General features: G+C 38.8%; 6 non-coding genes across 6 annotated transcripts; all 6 read right to left on the bottom strand.

Annotated features, from left to right (window-relative positions):
* Positions 1-74: 74 nt before the first annotated feature.
* Positions 75-147, bottom strand: Trnaf-gaa (transfer RNA phenylalanine (anticodon GAA)). The gene has a single exon. It is a non-coding gene; the product is annotated as a tRNA-Phe (tRNA).
* A 262-nt stretch (positions 148-409) lies between these two features.
* On the bottom strand, positions 410-482 carry Trnaf-aaa (transfer RNA phenylalanine (anticodon AAA)). Its single transcript has one exon. It is a non-coding gene; the product is annotated as a tRNA-Phe (tRNA).
* A 262-nt stretch (positions 483-744) lies between these two features.
* Positions 745-817, bottom strand: Trnaf-aaa (transfer RNA phenylalanine (anticodon AAA)). Its single transcript has one exon. It is a non-coding gene; the product is annotated as a tRNA-Phe (tRNA).
* A 262-nt stretch (positions 818-1079) lies between these two features.
* Trnaf-aaa (transfer RNA phenylalanine (anticodon AAA)) lies at positions 1080-1152 on the bottom strand. The gene has a single exon. It is a non-coding gene; the product is annotated as a tRNA-Phe (tRNA).
* A 262-nt stretch (positions 1153-1414) lies between these two features.
* Trnaf-gaa (transfer RNA phenylalanine (anticodon GAA)) lies at positions 1415-1487 on the bottom strand. Its single transcript has one exon. It is a non-coding gene; the product is annotated as a tRNA-Phe (tRNA).
* Positions 1488-1749: 262 nt separating this feature from the next.
* On the bottom strand, positions 1750-1822 carry Trnaf-aaa (transfer RNA phenylalanine (anticodon AAA)). Its single transcript has one exon. It is a non-coding gene; the product is annotated as a tRNA-Phe (tRNA).
* Between the last annotated feature and the right edge of the window lie 19231 nt (positions 1823-21053).

Raw genomic sequence — 21053 nt, 5'->3', positions numbered from 1 at the left:
TATAAATATATTAAAATGAACACTGCAACGCCATGTTAAGGCAATAAATATGTTAAAAACTGACAACCGCCGGATGACGAAACCCGGGATTGAACCAGGGACCTTTAGATCTTCAGTCTAACGCTCTCCCATCTGAGCTATTTCGGCTGTCTTAATGCCGTTATTACTGTTCCTTTATACCGCGATTTGTTTTCTCAGTATCAAATTTGCGACTTTCTTTCAGTGTCTCACTTAAAACACCCTATCTATTTTATTCTCTTTTACCGCCTTCCCCTCGACTTACCTCTTAACAATACCTCTCTTTAATTACCTCTCCTACACTCTCGCTGTTTCAGTATAAATATATTAAAATGAACACTGCAACGTCATGTTAAGACAATAAATATGTTAAAAACTGACAACCGCCGGATGCCGAAACCCGGGATTGAACCAGGGTCCTTTAGATCTTTAGTCTAACGCTCTCCCAACTGAGCTATGTTGGCTTTCTTTATGCCATTATTATTTTTCCTTTATACCGGGATTTGTTTTCTCAGTATCAAATTTGCGACTTTCTTTCATTTTCTCACTTAAAACACCCTATCTATTTTATTCTCTTTTACCGCCTTCCTCTCGACTTACCTCTTAATAATACCTCTCTTTGATTACGTGACCCACACTCTCGCTATTTCAGTATAAATATATTAAAATGAACACTGCAACGCCATGTTAAGGCAATAAATATGTTAAAAACTGACAACCGCCGGATGCCGAAACCCGGGATTGAACCAGGGTCCTTTAGATCTTTAGTCTAACGCTCTCCCAACTGAGCTATGTTGGCTTTCTTTATGCCATTATTATTTTTCCTTTATACCGGGATTTGTTTTCTCAGTATCAAATTTGCGACTTTCTTTCATTTTCTCACTTAAAACACTCTATCTATTTTATTCTCTTTTACCGCCTTCCTCTCGACTTACCTCTTAATAATACCTCTCTTTGATTACGTGACCTACACTCTCGCTATTTCAGTATAAATATATTAAAATGAACACTGCAACGTCATGTTAAGGCAATAAATATGTTAAAAACTGACAACCGCCGGATGCCGAAACCCGGGATTGAACCAGGGTCCTTTAGATCTTTAGTCTAACGCTCTCCCAACTGAGCTATGTTGGCTTTCTTTATGCCATTATTATTTTTTCTTTATACCGGGATTTGTTTTCTCAGTATCAAATTTGCGACTTTCTTTCATTTTCTCACTTAAAACACTCTATCTATTTTATTCTCTTTTACCGCCTTCCTCTCGACTTACCTCTTAATAATACCTCTCTTTGATTACGTGACCCACACTCTCGCTATTTCAGTATAAATATATTAAAATGAACACTGCAACGTCATGTTAAGGCAATAAATATGTTAAAAACTGACAACCGCCGCATGCCGAAACCCGGGATTGAACCAGGGACCTTTAGATCTTCAGTCTAACGCTCTCCCATCTGAGCTATTTCAACTGTCTTAATGCCGTTATTACTGTTCCTTTATACCGCGATTTGTTTTCTCAGTATCAAATTTGCGACTTTCTTTCGGTGTCTCACTTAAAACACCCTATCTATTTTATTCTCTTTTACCGCCTTCCCCTCGACTTACCTTTTAACAATACCTCTCTTTGATTACGTGACCCACACTCTCGCTATTTCTGTATAAATATATTTAAATGGACACTGCAACGCCATGTTAAGGCAATAAATATGTTAAAAACTGACAACCGCCGGATGCCGAAACCCGGGATTGAACCAGGGACCTTTAGATCTTTAGTCTAACACTTCCCCAACTGAGCTATTTCGGCTGTCGTAATGCCATTAATATTTTTCCTGTATACTGGGATTTGTTTTTTTTTTTCGTGTCAAGTCGCGCACCTCGGTGAAGGTCATATAAGTCGTGCACCTCAGTGAAGGTCAAGGTCATAAGCTAGTTCGGCTATTTCGTTTTGTCTCTTTTCATGGACAACTATGGCTGGAGCAAAGTTTGATTTAAAACTGATACCCGAATTCGACGGATCCACTTTTGGTGTCGACCCCTGTGAAATAAAGGGGGTGCATACCGTGATTCCCTTGAGATTGGCTGGAGGCGCCCTGAGTGTATATCAGCAACTTAGTGCCGTGGAGAAAGCTGATGTTACCTGTATAAAAAATGCTTTATACAAGGCATTTGCCATGGATCCCTGCACGGCCTACGAAACATTTGCCTCTAGGAAGCTCATGCCAGGAGAAACCGTGGACGTCTTCTTCGCGGAGCTGAAGAAACTTGCAGTTCTATTTGGCAATGGAGTGTCAGAGCAAACACTGGCATATGTGTTTGTGGCCGGCCTTCCCACCCATGTTAAGCAACTGTTGAGGGCTTCCACCAGCGTATCTGTAACGCCCATGGAACATTTGTTAGAACGCGCTCGAGCCATTATCAGAGATGAGGTGGACCTGAAGGAACCGGTTGTAATGATGGCGCAGGCAGCCAAGACTAATGCTGAAAACAGTCCCACGACCAATGGGAGATGTTTCTGCTGTGGCCAGCGAGGCCATTTCGCAAGAAGTTGTACTAACAAGGGGCGGGGGAGCCCGTCTGTTTCCAATGTGGCAGTTATGGACATTTATCCCAAAATTGTGCGGGAAATGCATTAGGGGGCAGAACGTCAGCGCCGCCTTGTTCCCCGGACAAGATTTAATTGAGGCGCAACCGACAATAAATGTGTACGTGGACCAAGTGCCTTGTTCAGCTCTTCTCGACTCCGGGTGCTCACACACCATCATGAGTGCCAAGTTGTGTCGAAACTGGACAAAGCAGAACATCAAAGTAACCACAATAGGTGGCAATACGCAAGCTTGCTGTGGAGCCGGAACTGTCAAAGTCCACACGGACTCTGGTGTGGCCGCAGACATTAATGTGCTGGTGATTCGAGGGGATTTGCTGGGATTCAATGTACTGTTGGAATATGATGCTATTAAGGCACTGGGGGGAATTGTTATCGGAAGACATGGGACTGTGCGATTTTTGGAAACCCCAGTGTGTGCTGCAATTCACATTGATCGGCCTGATTTTATGGTGGACTACGACCCTCACCAAAAAGCATGGACTGCATCGTGGAAGTGGACAGAAGGAAGGGCACCAACCGAACTCAAGAATAGCATTGCAGAGTACTCGATACCCGACAAGGCCCGTAATGAATACGAGAAGAAACTTGAGTCATGGATCCAGAATGGATGGCTGATCCCCTACCCCAACAAGCTGGGACCACCCAAGGGTCTGATTCCCTTAATGGCGGTAGTCCAGCATAACAAATACAAAGTTCGTCCGGTGCTGGACTATCATGAACTCAATAGATACATTGAGACGTAAACTGCCAATGCTGACGTGTGCGCTAGCAAGCTGAGAGAATGGCGCCAGAAGGGCTCCAATGTGTCTATAGTAGACTTGCGGAAGGCTTATTTGCAGGTGCGAGTGGATGAGACATTGTGGCTGTTCCAGACAGTGTGGTTCTGGGGTCAGAGATACTGCCTTATTCGACTTGGCTTTGGGCTGAATGTGGCACCGCAAATCATGAAGACCATTGTAAATGCAGTGTTGTCCCAGGAAAAGACCTCTGAGGACGCAACATCAGTCTATATTGACGATGTGTACATCAATGAAGATATACAATCTGCGTCGCACGTCAGAGAAAAGTTAGCTCAATTCGGGTTGGAGTGCAAGGATCCCAAACGTCTGAGGGATGGAGCACGGGTATTAGGATTGGACGTTTGCGGGAAAGACGGTACCTTACGATGGAGGCGTGGCAGTGAGATTCCAAACATCCCTGATGTTATTACACGGCGGACTATTTTTTCCTTGTGTGGGAAACTTATTGGTCACTTACCAGCATGTGGCTGGCTCCGAGCAGCTGTTGGCGTCATCAAACGCAGGGCAAGTTTAGTAACTACAGGTTGGGATGATGTATCTGATGATGCTCTTCTAACTCTGATGACGACAGAAACCCTAGAGAGAGTTAACAAGGAGGACCCTGCCCGTGGAGAATGGTGTGCCGATAGGGACACTGTGAATGTGTGGGTTGACGCTAGTTCTTTGGCATTGGGAGTGTTATTGGAGCAACGTGGAAACGTAATTGAAGACGCGTGCTGGTTGCGACCCGTGAATGATGCTCAACACATCAACCTGGCGGAACTGGATGCTGTTGTGAAGGGTTTAAATCTGGCACTGCAATGGCAGTCAAAGAAGTTGCACTTGTACACGGATTCTCTCTGCATCTACCACTGGGTGTCCGACACTCTTTCGGGATGAACAAGAGTCCGCACTAAGGCAGCCAGTGAGATGTTAATCCGGCGGAGGCTAAACACCCTGAAGAGTCTGGTATTGGAGTATGACCTGTCGGTGAGTGTAACGCTCATGGCACCACACTGTAATCGTGCAGACCAACTAACCCGTGTGCCTCACATGGTATGAAGCTGTGAAGACAGGCGTGGAGTTCGCTGCTCGATCTTGCGCAGTTGGCGTGATTAACTCATGCCAAATACAAAGAATTCATGTGCAGAGTGGACATCCAGGTATCAAAAGAACTCTGTATTTTGCGAGGCGTGTGGACCCGGTAGTGACAAGGGTGGATGTCAGGCAGATCATCAAGCACTGTGAGGCATGCCAGTCTATCGATCCTGCATCTGAGCAATGGCAGAAGGGGCGATTGGAGGTTGAGCATGTGTGGTAACGAGTAGCGATGGATATTACCCATTACAGTTGTAAGCCCTTATCGACTGTGGACCCACTCGTTTTGCAGTGTGGCGGCAAATGACCAGGCAGGATTCAGCGAATGTTGTTTGCCAACTGTCATCTATCTTTTCTGAGTGAGGTGTGCCGGAAGAGATATTGACGGACAACGATGCTGCTTTTTGTAGCCACCAAGTTCGGCAGTTGTTGAATGAGTGGAGTGTCCGACTACGACTGCGATGTGCTCATGTGCCATCAGGGAATGGCATTGCTGAGAGGAGCCATCGCAGCATCAAGAGAATTGCTGCCAGAAAGCAATGCACCATTACGGAGGCCACGTATTGGTATAACATCACACCAAAGGATGGGAAGACACTAACAACAGCACCGGCCAATGCCATACACACATACTGTGTTAGGATAAAGTGCATTGACACTGTCCAGCCAATCGATGAGGAGAGTCATGACAAATACAAGGTAGGGGATCCAGTTTGGGTTAGACCCCCCGGAAACCGGTGCACCACCAAGTTCAAGCGAGGACGAATATCTGGAGTGGTCAGCCAGCAGTCGGTCCTTGTTGATGGAACCCCACGCCATGTGCGCGATCTTCGCCCAGCTAGTGAAGTACATCCCACAATTACAGAGAGTGATGAATCATCAGATGATGAGCTGCTGATCAGTGAGGTCACCGAGCAAGAGAGTGGTAGTTGTAGTTCGTCTGATTAGGCAGGATCAGAACCAGAACCAGAACCACACCCAGAACCAGAACCAGAACCTGAATCCGAGATTGTAAATACCACCCTTCGCAGAAGCCAGCGAACTAAGAGGCTACCCCCGGAGTGCACTCTATGTGATCATCAGATCAGGGGGGAGTGTAGTACTTACCAACAAAACAAACGCCCACGTGTTTGTGCCTTGTGTAGGCATGCGCGACAACAAAACTTGGGTTTTTATAAGCGGAAGTCTCAAGGTTGTCAGGAATCTCCGGGCGCATGCGCAAGAGGAGGGATTGAGAGAGTGGTATAAAAGGCAGGTCGAGTGAGAAGGTTGTTGTTGTTGTCATTGGACGTTACAGTGACGCGTGCGTTAGCAGTTGATTAAGAAGCTGTTTTTTTTGTGTGTCAAGTCGCGCACCTCGGTGAAGGTCATATAAGTCGTGCACCTCAGTGAAGGTCAAGGTCATAGAGAGAGAGAGGGAGGGGGGGGGGGGAGGACAATCACCGATGCAAGAACGAGTAATTACCAAGATGCATATTTGGCTTGCCCGAGGCACTGATTTTGAGTGGGTCCATGCGCATAAATGCAGATAATATTTGTTAAAAAAAAAAAAAAAAAGAAAAAAAAAAATGAATAAAGAAAAATATTCGGTGAAATGCGGCCATAAAAACTTCAGACCAGTATACGCATGCGCATAAAGCTGGGATTTATTCTTTTTTTTAAAGCGGTTGTATTTATTTATTTATTTAAGATATACTGAAAACGACGTCGCCATTAAAGTCTTCGTTTGACATGAAACCATGGCGATTCTTATTGCGTGCAAATCCATAAACGGGAGATGAAGAAAAAAAATTGCGCTGCGGATGAAGGAGCAAAAACACACGTTTTATTAGACGTGGGGGGGGGGAGATTGGAGTACACTGGAAACATGTTGCTGTGATTTCAATTTGCAGATATATACGCCCTCCGGATGCTAATTTTCAAATAGATCTATGAATCAACTATAAATAGCATGTATCTTTTAAAACTGTTTTTATACCTTACTCGCAAAAATGTTAAACGTGCATCATTGCGGTCCGTTGTATAGTCACAGTTTTCCCTTTAATTCCAATTTCTCCTTGTCATTTTTCCAGGTTCTTCGGGACTGTTCATAGTGCTCTTACAATTGTTTGTATTGTATTGACTTTCTTCGCGTTCCATGTTTCTTTCAGTTCTGCTCCGTGTTACATTTTCCATCTTTTTAAATATCACATTGTGAACTGCTGGAACGGCAAAATATATAATTTGTCAGTTTCTTTCCTTCTTTATTATTGTTATGAAACCCATTCTCCTGGCTTGGATAAGTATCTCAATGGCCTAAAGGATTTTGTGGTTTTGTTTTCCAGTACTGTCTTCAGTTTTGTTTTCCAGTACTGTTTTCGGTACCATTTGGTTGCATGTTCAAAATTCCGTTGGTTGCATAGTTCCCAGTGTACTACTTTCCCCAAGCAACCGTGTCTGTTCTTATATTTTCTTTTGGGCTAATTTTCTACTGTCACTAATGTCGTTCACCATTTCTGTTCTTTGTCTACAAAATCTGCATTTACTGTTTTCCTGTGTTTTATATATTTTAACTTTACTGTAGTTATTTCTAATCGTATTGTTATGTGCAGCTATAAGTAGTGATTCTGTTTCTCTGTTCAAGTGTTCTTTTCTTAGTAAGTAGTATGGTATCTGTTCAGGGCACATTTACCTATAAGTATGGCATGGAGTCAAGAAAAAGAATCAAATGCCCGCCTGTCAACAACAAGGAGGCCTGGCAGAATTTTGACAACGATATTTTAAGGAAGCGTTCAAAATCAGTTTAAATATTTTTGTGTTGTATTGCTGTTTTTTACGAATGATTCATTATATAACTGGAATTTAAACGACCCAATAAATAAATCAACTCGATAAGAAGATAGCAGTTTTATTATATTTTCTCTCTCTCTCTCTCTCTCTCTCTCTCTCTCTCTCTCTCTCTATATATATATATATATATATATATATATATATATATATATATATATATATATATATATATATATATATAACGCGCCTCCTTTTCATTGGCTGACTCGCAAATAGGAAGAAGAGCGGGATAATAAATTCTGCAAAATGAACAGTAGCACAAATCTTTACAAGGTGACGACTTGTAGGATCGAATAACAAGTTAGGGGGGGGGGATGTCCGAACCGATCTGACGAGTAAGAATCCCGAAATCAGCAATAAAGACAGCAATCATCACAAAGGACCATGCATTCGAATGTATTTTGCGATTACCATATAATTTTGTTTCTAAGTGTTTCTTGATTTTTCTCGTGAATTCTTTTCCTATCTTCTCTTTTATTTCTGTAGCTTTGATGATGTCTGCTTTCAGAATTTCCAAATATTTGCAAGTTTTATGTTCACCAAGCGTCCTCATCTCCTTTTAGTTGGGTAGTTCCATACCTTCCGATATCTTCAGTTTTTCCTTTTTATGCTTAGTGGTGCATATTTTTTCCATTCCAAATTCTATTCTAATGTCCTGGCTGAATATTCTGATTGAGTTTATTAGCGATTCTAGTTCTTTTTCACAAATAATTTTAGGTCGTCCATATACATGAGGTGTATAAAGCTTCAATGACGGCTAAATTTTTTGTTTTGAAATAATCCACTATCAAGTCAGTGACTTTTTGACATCAACATTTTTTTTAAAACAGTCAATACTTTTTTTTATTATTATTTAAGTCAGGGTACTTAGTTTGGAGATGTCTTTTAGTTGGTTTCATAAACCCATGAGCAAGAACTTTCAAACATAGTACACACAGTAGGTTTTCCATACCTGCAATAATTATGACAGTAAATCCTTATTTCAAGAAATCATCGCTGTACTTTCTTGTTCTTTACACTTATTTTTAAAGGGTTAAAGACTCACAAAAACTGTTAGAGAATGGAGAGAGAGAGAGAGAGAGAGAGAATGTTAATGAATATAGAGAGGGAGAGAGAGAGGAAGAGGTGAGTTATAGTGTAGACACGTTGGCCGGAAGTAAAAGATAAGTTGATTTGATTGCGTGTGAGTCATGTGATCAGGTTAGCTGAATCGTTGAGATTTGATTTGGACACAGAAGACAACGGACGGCTTCCCGTTGTCTCCTCCTCTTCACGGGGGGGGGGAGACAAACGCTGACGTGTGTAGAAGAAGAACCCACACAGGCCGATTTCACTTCCACCTTCTGCAGGACATCTGGAGAAAGTGAAATAAAAACTATAGAACTAATTCCTTGTCTTGGAGTGATTGAATCTTCATCCAAAAACAGGTATCAAGTCTCCCTCCAGGATGAGAAATTTCCAGATGGTCCAACATCGAAGAAGCAGAGGTAGGTTCTGAAAATACATGTCACTCACACACGATTCCCTTTATGATAATCAAACACACACCCTCTTTATTATAGAAACAACGTAACAAAACAACACAAGTTAAGTGGGAGGAACGACACCGATGTCGCGACCAAAACAAGTCAGAAATCAAACACGCAATAAACACAGAGGGGCAAAGTGAGAGTACCTATTTTACAGTGCCTTCCCACGGAACAGAGTTAGACACCAGAGTCGTTTTTTTATCGCAGAGAAAAGGAACAAAAATTAAAAATTGTCGCAGTCGTGAAAGATTTCTCCTCCACTACCCGAGCACAAGAAATTGAAGTGCATCATCTAAATAACAGATGCCATACTTTGATTTTGGCCCAAAGGCCAAACCAGGTAAAAGCAACACCAGGGAAGGGTAGAGGGAAGGAGGAATGGAGAGGATGTCTGGTGGCCCTAGGATACCGTTCTTTCAGGTTACGATGTGGAATACGATGTTTTCCGGTCCCTGGTTACCATATTTGCCTCGTCTTACGGTGTTATTTATAATGTTATTTGATTATATACATGTGTATTATATACTGTATAATGTATTTTGTTATAATTATATTATCCCAGGCCTCTACTATATATATATATATATATATATATATATATATATATATATATATATATATATGAAGAGGGAGAGAGGAGGAAGGGAGACATACAAAGGAAGAGAAATGTTTCGTTGCAGTTCTAGCACAACACATCTTCTGTTCAGTTCTTATTTAGTATTTAGTTTTTTTTTTTTGTACAGTTGCTATCCCACTGACTTGTTTATTAAAACATCTGTCAGTCAACAATAGCTAGCGGGCACATAGCACGTGTCATTTACATTTCAATTTCAATGGAAAACAAGGATCCTTAGTCTTCATCTTACTATTGATTTCCGACTAACCTTCTAGCCCGTAAATCTGCATAGTTTTTGTTTATAACTAGTAGCGAAGTAGTTACGTGAAATTCGGGTACCATTCGATGGAATCTTTATATATATATATATATATATATATATATATATATATATATATATATATATATATATATAATTATAAAACTCAAATGACCTGGTAACGGGTGTTGTAACTCAACATTTGGTTTACGACTTCCGGTTGCGCATGCGTACATAAGCAAATAATCAACGCGACAATAAAACGTATTGTTTTTCAGCTTCTCAATTGTTTTTTTTTCGCGTTGAAATTATCCAAATAAACAATTAATAATACTTTCTGCATTTTTTTTACATCGTTCATTTCCACATTACGTTTAAGTTATTTTAACGTAATTTTCTTACAAATAAATGTAGTTTAACCCCTTGGCAACCATAAAAGCATTTTACAACGGCGATTTACCCACCGCCTTCATTTTTTAAAAAGATTATTCTCCATTTTTTAATATACCTTTCTTAAAAACATTCATACATTTTCCAACATAAATAAATAACCTCGAAAATATGTTTTTTTTTTAATTTGCGTTACAAATAAATAATCAACGCGACAATAAAATGCATTATTTTACTGTGTACATTTTCAGCGTCCCAATTGTTTTTTTTCACGTTTAAATTAAAAGATATATCAAAATTTGAATTTAACTTAAAGTATTATGGTATCTGTTCAGTGCACATTTACCTATACGTATGGCAAACCACTTATAATTCAATGGCTGTAAGTTTTTTTTTTAAATAAACAATTATAAACAGAACGACTCATAGAAATCTATCTATATTCCTTTTTCATATTAATATACTTTCATAGAAATGTTTCTGTTATGTCACAAAAAACTATTTTCTTTACGTCACAAGTTTAACGCTCATACATTAATTCCATAGCTAATATAACATACTGACCCAACGGGTCACGAGTAGTCTAGTATATATATATGTATAATTATTGAATAGATTTTGTGTGAAAACTCGTGACTTTTAACACTAATCCATGGGAGCTATACATAAACCGAACATTTTTGACAACCTAAAAATGTTCCACCTTTAACAGAAACGAGTTTATCCTCTGTACGTTTTAAATGGTGTGTAAAGGATAACCATATTGTTTTTGTAGAGGATGCGAACTTTAAATTAAAATAAATCACAGAAAAATATTTTTATCATACAAATATGTGGTTCATTCCAAAGATTAACTTTTGACATTTATAATTTAAATATAATTTCGGGTATATGGCCCCCGCGGCTTGCACGGATTTGGTGAAAATATTCGTTCATCAAATATTTCTCTCAGTAAATTGATCGTACCGCACACTGTGCTGCATGTGGCTCCGTCCTTCTGAAACCACATTATGAATTGCCAAACCAAGCTGAACACAAAATAACCGATAGTTGCCAAATCTGCAATTAAAGAAAATAGAGTTGTCAATTTGAAGTTCGTTGTCTCTAAAACACTCTATTCTTTGAAGTTCATCTAATTTATCACTAGAGCAAATCAACAAAGCCAATGTACTAAGGTTTTGATCAGATTTATTTTTCTGAGTTTGAGGAAAAACAAATCTCAACTAATATATTGACCTGTACAATTAGGTTTTCTATATGGACTGGTGACAAAACTCATATCTGATCTCTCGACGAGAACATATAAAAACTAATTGTTACATATTAGGGACCGTATTTGAATAGCGATTACGTTTGCTAGTATAAACTTTGACATGGGCACATTGAGTACATGTCGTGATTACCTAACTCTGCGAAACAAAAATATTCCAAACGTTGAATCAAGATAAAAAGCACAAAATTTATCTCATAGATAAAACTATTTTGTGTGTGTGTGTGTGTGTGTGTGTGTGTGTGTGTGTGTGTGTGTGAACTACTCTAAAATGCATGAATGTCTCGGAACTGGTCTCTAATTCTAAATTCTTAAATAATTAATCTTTTTGCTATCTGCGATACTATGGATGTCACTCGCTTCAGACCCAGAGCTCGGGGAGGGGTGGGCGTTAGAAAGAGATTCATAAAAATATTGTGAGGTTAAAACAAAGCGATAGTTCAGATAGGTTAGACAAAACAGAGGTATGAGTCGAGATGACGAATGACATCACGTTTGCTAAGAGAAAACAATGATGTCAAACTGTGTTGTCTGTACAAGCGGATACGAGACACACCGCCGATAATTATGTAAAAAAATAAAAAGAACTGTGATAATCGCTAAATATGAAATATTACTATGAAGATCTATTCGCACATTGCACAAACATTCAAGAAGATATAAGTTAAATAATTAATTAGCTAAGAGAACGTTAGTCTCTCTCCTGTAAGTAAATTCTTTCCCCCAAAAAACTTTAAGAAACTATCAGCGTAGGTTTCTCTGTATTTCTTCCTGCACGAAAAGAAGTTTTATTCGTCTAACTAAACTGACGAAACGATCAACAGCCAGCCATGGAATGCAGCAGCGACAAGAAGAAGAATCACGTGACAGCGAAAACTTGATAATGAATCAAAGTGACGATGAGCGGCAATAAATCACCCACATATATGTTAAACACCTTAAAAATGTTGCATTGAAAATATAACGTAATGAAATAATGTTGATTTTCCGCTTCAAGTCAAACATCATAGAACTATACAGTTACCAATCGGTTTTATTCAATTTTATAATATCTTACATTAATTCCGACTAAACTGACTCTACCAAAACAGTCACACAGAGAGGATATAGGAATATAATTCACTTAGTTAAATATTTTATGGCTATTTTTTTAAAACTGAAATCATTCTTTTATATTTCTAATAGTATGTAAATAAAGCACATATTTTACCCTTGTTCTGTAATCTAGTCACTTTGGTTTCTGTTTCCCGCTGACATAAGGTACATAGTAGGAGTAGTTGCCTGTCTCCTAGACGTTCTCCCGATGAATGCCGATGTGTTCGTCTATGTTAAGCTATTTTTGCATCCAGTCAGAGTACCCCATTATGGAAACCGGCTATATTTTTGTTAAACGGCCTTGTGTCACATTGTGCTTAAGAGGAAAGTGCATAAATCATCTCATTGTCTTTTTAAAAATTAGATATATTTCAGCTCTCCCAAGTATTACCTTTTCTTCCAGGATGAGACAGTTAATTGCGAGTTGCCTGAGGTGCTCCTATACCACAATCAGCCGGTCACTGGGGTGTGACCGACAGACGTGTTATAGTAAATGTCTTAAAGCGGTCTCATGAAGACATGAAGACGGGCCAGTCATTAGGGTCTGAGTAACAAGAAGAAAATCATACCTGAGATATTGGATCTGGGTGTGGCTCCTTTCTTTTCTCAAGATGATCTCTTCACCCTGGTGGCATTCTGGTGGGAATCTTCATCTCCCTGTATCTGTCTAATTGGGGCATTTCTTTTTTGGGGTTTTCATCCGTTCTATCTGTTTCATCTAAGGTGTGTCTATAATCCAACCTATGTGAGTTTATCATGTTTATTTGATAAAATTTATCATCAATTTCAAGTTCTTGAGGCGTCGATTCTTGTTCTAGCTGATTAGGGATACGTGACAATAAATCGGCACATGTATTTTCTTTGCCCGATAGATATTCTATGGTACAGTTGTATCCACTTATTTTTAAGGCCCATTGTTGTATCTTTTTATTTGTCAAATCTGCTTTAAATAGATATTTCAAAGGCTTATGATCTGTTTTTATCACGAATTGTGCACCGTTTAGATAATAATCAAGTTTTTGGAGAGCATATACAATAGCAAATGCTTCCTTTTCTATGACAGGCCACTTCTGTTGCGTAGATGTTAACTTGTGAGAAAGAAAGTAGATAGGTACTTCTTCTGGTATTCCTGGGACAGGACCGTCCTTCTCAGGACATGGTTGAGTTAGACATGCCCCAATACACAGGTCGCTCGCATCTGTGTACAAGATCATAGGTTTATTTATGTCTGGGTATGCCAATAAGGGGATCGTTGACAGTTGATCTTTCAGCGTATCAAATGATCGCTGGCAATCATCTGTCCACTTAAAGCGAGCACTTTTTTTTGTGAGAGCTATAAGAGGGGTAGCTATTCTTGAAAATGCAGGTATGAATCTTCGGTAATATCCGATTGCGCCTATAAAACCCCTGACCTGTCTAACAGTTTTAGGTTCTGGCATCGAGCGAATTACTTTGACCTTATCATCATCTGGCTTGATTCCTTGTTTATTTATGACAAATCCCAAGTATTTAGTTTCTGCCATCATGAACTGACACTTTGCCAGTTTTAATTTTAACCCATGTTTTCTCAGTTGATTGAATACCGTTTGAAGGTGTTGGAAATGTTCATTTATATTGCTCGAAAAAACTAGTATGTCATCGAGATATGCCATAGCAAAGCCTTCCAACCCTCCAAGTACTATGGACATGAGTTGTTGGAAAACACCTGGAGCATTAGCCAATCCAAAGGGCATAACTCGAAATTGAAAAAGCCCGTAGTGGCACACAAATGCAGCCTTTTCACGGTCATCTTGATCCAGGGCTACCTGCCAGTACCCTGATCTCAAATCAAGGGTGGAAAAACATCTTGCCTTGCCTAAGAGGGCCAGTATATCATCTATTAATGGTAGTGGATAAGCAAGCGGCTTAGTTATGTTGTTGAGGGCTCTAAAATCTACACAAAAGCGGTGTCCCCCATCCTTTTTGTCAACCACTACAATGGGAAAGCTCCAAGGAGATCGTGAGCGTTCAATCACCTTAGCTTCCAGCATTTCTTTGACAGCTTCTTCTACTAACTCCCTTTTGTGTACCGGAGTTCTGTACGGTTTCATTTTTATGGGTGGGTTGTTTCCAGTATCTATTTTCATTTGAACCGACTGAGTTCGTCCCAACTCCTTATCTGAGTTAGCGACAACATCTATATTCTTCTGAATTAAATTCACTATCTCTTGTCTATGCTCATTAGGTACGTTGATGTCCTTAGGATTAATTGTATTTTTGCTCATCTTAATTGGGCGTTTCTCAATGTACCTGACTTGCTTCCGAATTCTTATTGGCGCTACCCTTCCCAAATTTTCACCCTTGGGAACGCTCAAAGTTTTATTACCCAAATTTGCCAACATAACTGGAATCTTTCCCTTCTCATTTTCTTTTACTATCGCTTCAACTAACACTATTTCTTCCTCCTCCGGTATTACCTCCTCCGTTGAAATCACCTGGTATAGGTTTTCTTTATTTGGCTCTGAGGGGACTAGTTTGGCTGCGCAGGAGATAGCAGTTCGTGGGGGTAATTTTACACTGTCCGTAGTGTAGATTTTAATTTCCCCGCCGGAACTATTACCCAAGGGAATTTCTACCCCTCTTATAGCTCTCACAAAAAAAAGTGCTCGCTTTAAGTGGACAGATGATTGCCAGCGATCATTTGATACGCTGAAAGATCAACTGTCAACGATCCCCTTATTGGCATACCCAGACATAAATAAACCTATGATCTTGTACACAGATGCGAGCGACCTGTGTATTGGGGCATGTCTAACTCAACCATGTCCTGAGAAGGACGGTCCTGTCCCAGGAATACCAGAAGAAGTACCTATCTACTTTCTTTCTCACAAGTTAACATCTACGCAACAGAAGTGGCCTGTCATAGAAAAGGAAGCATTTGCTATTGTATATGCTCTCCAAAAACTTGATTATTATCTAAACGGTGCACAATTCGTGATAAAAACAGATCATAAGCCTTTGAAATATCTATTTAAAGCAGATTTGACAAATAAAAAGATACAACAATGGGCCTTAAAAATAAGTGGATACAACTGTACCATAGAATATCTATCGGGCAAAGAAAATACATGTGCCGATTTATTGTCACGTATCCCTAATCAGCTAGAACAAGAATCGACGCCTCAAGAACTTGAAATTGATGATAAATTTTATCAAATAAACATGATAAACTCACATAGGTTGGATTATAGACACACCTTAGATGAAACAGATAGAACGGATGAAAACCCCAAAAAAGAAATGCCCCAATTAGACAGATACAGGGAGATGAAGATTCCCACCAGAATGCCACCAGGGTGAAGAGATCATCTTGAGAAAAGAAAGGAGCCACACCCAGATCCAATATCTCAGGTATGATTTTCTTCTTGTTACTCAGACCCTAATGACTGGCCCGTCTTCATGTCTTCATGAGACCGCTTTAAGACATTTACTATAACACGTCTGTCGGTCACACCCCAGTGACCGGCTGATTGTGGTATAAATGGTGCCGTGACCAGGATTGACCCTGGTTAATTACCAGACGGATCTCGTCGCATCTGTGTCGCAGTATAAATGATGCACTATGACCAGAACATATTGTTTCCCAGCATGGAAATAATTTCGACCCTTAAACCCACGGCACAACCAAAAATAACGACCACTAGACGAATCGAATAAAAAAAATGGTCCACGGTCTTTAAAAACGGAAAAAACTATTATTTCTGGCAAAATTAAAAAAAAATGGCAGACCAGTACACACGCGCACAAAAAAAAAAAAAAAACGCACTCAAAAAAGAAAATTCAGAACCTGAACAAAAAATTGTCTTGCACCTACAAAAAAAAAAACAGTTTACAAAAGATCGATTTAAAAAAAAAAGAGTATTGAAAGTAACCCTTCGAAAAAAAAGTAAGAAATGTGTCCCACACAAAAAAAAAAAAAACAGAGATGAGAAAAAAGTGTCTCTAGAATATGCAATATCTCTTTCTCTCTCACGCTTTCTCTCTTTCTGTCTCTCTCCGGATATATATCGATATGTGTGTATATCTATGCATCTTGTTATTACATGAAAAAAAAAAAAGAAAAAAATCCTTCAAACACGAACTCGAAAAATAAATTTAAATAAAAAAAAAGGAAAGAAAATAAAGGATACCTAACATTTTTTTATCTGATCTTTATTTCAGGTTTATAAAAATATAGGACTTTTTAAAAAATTCTTTTGACTTTGCAAGTGTTAGATTCAGATTTGAAAAAATAGAACTTTTACATTACATTTTATTCCATGAACAGTTGATGTGTTTATTTTTCAGGTTAGGTAACAATTAAAGCTGAAACATAAGGGGACATTTTTTTTTAATTGATAATGTTTCTTTTATTGATGTTTTGTCTGTTTAAAAAGAAAAAAAAATGTTACTGGTAAAAAAAAAAATTGGGGTTAGATAATATGAAAGTTTTGTGTTAGAATGTATTTTACAAAATTGTTCCAAATAAGATTGTTTTTCTATTTTCTTCTTTTTTTTTTTTTAACTCGTAGAAATAGTGAATTGCAATGCGTCTGTTCTCGGTTACCGGTTACTATTACTTTCAAAGCGGCCCTTCGTAGGAACTAGCTAGATGTACCAGCGTTAACTAACCCTGTGTCACCTTATCCTTATATATCCTACAATAAACGTTGTAGCAAACACGAAATGTTCAATTCTTATCAAGGCCATATGCGATTCGAGGACAAAAGTTAATTAGACGGGATAATTGCCAGGACCAAGTTCGAACACATATGGGGTAAGTTTTTAATAGGAATCTATTGACATCAGTTTTGAAGACGACCAAGTTGTAACCTGCGAGGAAACAGTTCTGCAGCAATGTGTTCCATAGACATTATTCCTTGCGAAGTATCTCTGTAGAAATTAGGGTACGTTGAGGTAGAAAAGAGAATTTTTTTTTTTTAATTCGCTGTGGAAGAAAAACGAGTTGTTACTGTGAATGCCCCAAGAAGGAGGAATCAGAGATTGAAGTTCAGTCGAGTATTTTCTATTGAAATAACGATATAGTAGAGGAAAACTAGCAGCATCTCTTCTGTGAAAAAAGGAGCTTCAAAGAAGAGAAAAGGTCAGTTCTCATCAGAGATTGGAGCTCAGACGAGTACCTTCTATAAAAATAACGATATAGTAGGGGAAAACTAGCAGCGTCTCTTCTGTGAGAAAGGAGCTTCAAGAAAGAGAAAAAGTTCAGTTCGCATCAAAGATTGGAACTCAGTCGACCACCTTCTATGGAAATAATGATAGAGAAGAGAAACCTCGTGATAAATTCTAACTTCACACACCGGACAATGACTCTCGCCATAGCTTGTCAAGTCAAGAATGGGGACAACGCTTGAAACTAACTTCTATTGCCATCATCTGTTTACGTCAGCGTTCCTTATATTGACCTGATACCTGCTGGAATGAAATGGCCACGGGGCGGCGTGTTGATGTGATGGCGGTAGTGGTGGTTGCTGTTAGTGGTGGTGGGAGTGGAGCGGTAATTTGTGTTACATAAGATTATAAGGCTAGCAATTAAGTTCACTTTGAATTTTGAAATTTAAATTTAATAGGCTTAACAATAATAATAATAATAATAATAATAATAATAATAATAATAATAATAAAACAAATAACAACGAAATTAATCAATAATATATTCTCTTCTGTTGTTTAAAACTTCTTTCTAACGTTCAATATGACTTTTAATACATCGTCAATAGCAAAAAGTTAATTTTTCTTAACTTGATATTCCATTTTAATAATCTGAAAATAAAGATAGATAGATAGATAAATAGATAGATAGATACATACATACATACATGATGATTGCAACGTCTTGTCAGACGAGTGCCACTCCCTCAGTCATTTAAAATCCATGATTCCAAATGTCTGAGGAAGTATCTATACAAATATGATGTTACAGAGTCTTAGCTTTGTACGACAGCTAAGTCTCTCTCTTGGTTCAAAATGTTGAGATCCAGCAACAAGCAAGAGCAAGATAGCCAGCAACAAATTAAACTGCAGACCAGCTTAATGCGGGTATTGGTCTTCCGCTTTATGGTTTTTTAAATTAGAGATTTGCTTCTCCTAGAAAGGTTGCCTTCACCACGGCTTACGGGAGCCCTCTCTACCCCAATACACATATACACACACAAATATACACGGTGCTAGTTGGCCGTTGACCCAGAAAAAGAGTTCATTCGCCCTTTGGAAGGTCTTGTTTTTAATCCTTCAGGGAGACTAGCCGCCCTCCTCACAAAACAAGTCTGGTGGGGGAACCAGTTTAGTCGCCGGTGACCCGACCATAAGGCAGGTAGTACTGGGTTACATGGTACCAGTAGCATATGACATGACCTGACATACATACATACATACATACATACATACATGGCAATTGCTTCGTCTTTACATACGTTAGTCATCCAACGCTTCCCACCAACCTCATCATAGTTTCCTGGTTAATCGTCAGCGACACCCAAACCACGTCCCTGGCCGAAGATGACTTTTCAAGCCAGCATTTGACTTGCACAGTCTGCCACACATATAGCAGACAAAGTTGTGTGTTTAATTTGTTTGACTTCTGCCTCCGTTTTATTTATTTTTGTTGTTTTTTGCTTGCTCTGCTCATTGCATTTTTTTATGGTTAATGTAATCCGCTTTTCTTCGCAAAAGTTCGAGTCTTTCCCTCGGAAAAATTTCAGACCCCCCTCCCCCCGTCTGACTAGCCTCCTCCATTCGGACCGGTATCCTGACAGGGTCTCCCAGTTCTGAACAGAAATCTTGAAAGCTTTAAGATCGTACTTTTATGCAATCCTTGAAGCGATTCTTTGCTCGATGTTGGGACGTTTCCCAGTTATAAGCTCGCAGTAAAACAACTGCTACGACAGCCTCACATCCTCCATCCGATCAACATGACCTACCCACCGCAACCAGTTCCTAATCACCATCACACACACACACACACACACACACACACACACACACACACACACACACACACACACACACACACACACACATTATTTGATGCATTTACATAAAATTTCATGTATCTATTCTCAGTAGTTACTTCAACAGAGCTCCATCCGTGAGTATATATATATATATATATATATATATATATATATATATATATAGTAAATAATTATGTCAGCCCCTTTAAGAAACGTGTTTCTTATCGCTGAGCACTTTCAGTTGAAACAAAATCGGTCAATTTAGCTCTTATGCGCAGATCATCATATAATGATTAGATCACTCTGACAGACATTGAACAAAACATTTAAAAAAAATAAATGTTTAAATTTCAATAGAATTTCTCGCGGTTAACGGTGGCTGAATGGATTGGGTCCTTACTAATGAAGCCAGAGATGGCTTCTGTTGCCAAGTTCGAATCTATCGACCGGTGTTAATTGTGACACCGTGCACTGATGATTTCCAAAAGGATAAAACACTAGTGTCTGTAGGTATTTAATAATAATTATAGAAAATAATTATATATATATATATATATATATATACACACACACACACACACACACACATATATATATATATATATATATATATATATATATAACAAAACTGATTTGCATTAGTCCGCCGTTAACTGACAAATTTCATTATTAAACAAAATAAAAAGAGGATGTACAAACAGAACATTTTTCATAGCTACCTTCCCATTGTAAGAGCGAGTTCCTAAATGATGTAGTTACTGTTTATAAAACCATTCTGAACATGCGTACATAGTTAACTATTCTGTACGTTCCTCCTATCATAGAATGTTCCCTAATTACCCTAATTATAAAGATTTTATAAGTTATGTTACTGTCAATATAAAATATATGTAGCAGATTGATTTGGTTTACTGTAAAAAGAAGAAGAAAGATAGTGACACGTACACACACTCAAACGACTATACATTATACAAGACTATCAACAAATAACATTTAGGAATCCCTTTCATCATATACACTGAGAGCACGATTGATTCATACATGAGTTGTGTTTTTTTTATTGTGAGTTTAGATTATTTCCTTTTTTTTATTTGTAAACCAGTGCTTGCGCTCTCGGCGCTCGCCAAGACGACACAGAATATAAGATATAGGAGGTGGGAAAAACATGGTAAACAGCGTTATAAGCGATACGTATGGTCCTACATGTTTACCAAGCTCTAGCCTTTTCCTCATTCCCTCAATTTTGCATCACCATGCTTGTTTTACAGGTGCTGGGTGGACTGTGCTCTGATGAACTTATTGAACTTGTAAATTTCCTCAATTAACGCGACTAGCAGCAATATCCCACCTCTTCACTGTAGAGATCCCCTGACGCCAAAAGGCTTCACACTTCGGAATGCTTGCCTTCAGAATTCTTTTCGTTACACCCTGTTTCCCTAATGCACAAATTTAAATGTAAGGTAAACAAATATCATGCCACACAGCTTACCACTTAAGATTTAAGTGTAGACGTTATTGAAACACCACAGTGGCTATATGTCTTGTTTTGGATGAACAAAAGTAAAACACAGACAGC

This window comes from Euprymna scolopes, chromosome 18, assembly GCF_053919585.1.
Source record: "Euprymna scolopes isolate OS-2025 chromosome 18, ASM5391958v1, whole genome shotgun sequence".
Classification (NCBI taxonomy): Eukaryota; Metazoa; Mollusca; class Cephalopoda; order Sepiida; family Sepiolidae; genus Euprymna; species Euprymna scolopes.
The sequence above is the reverse complement of the archived record's forward strand: the minus strand, read 5'-3'. Positions and strand labels throughout refer to the sequence as shown.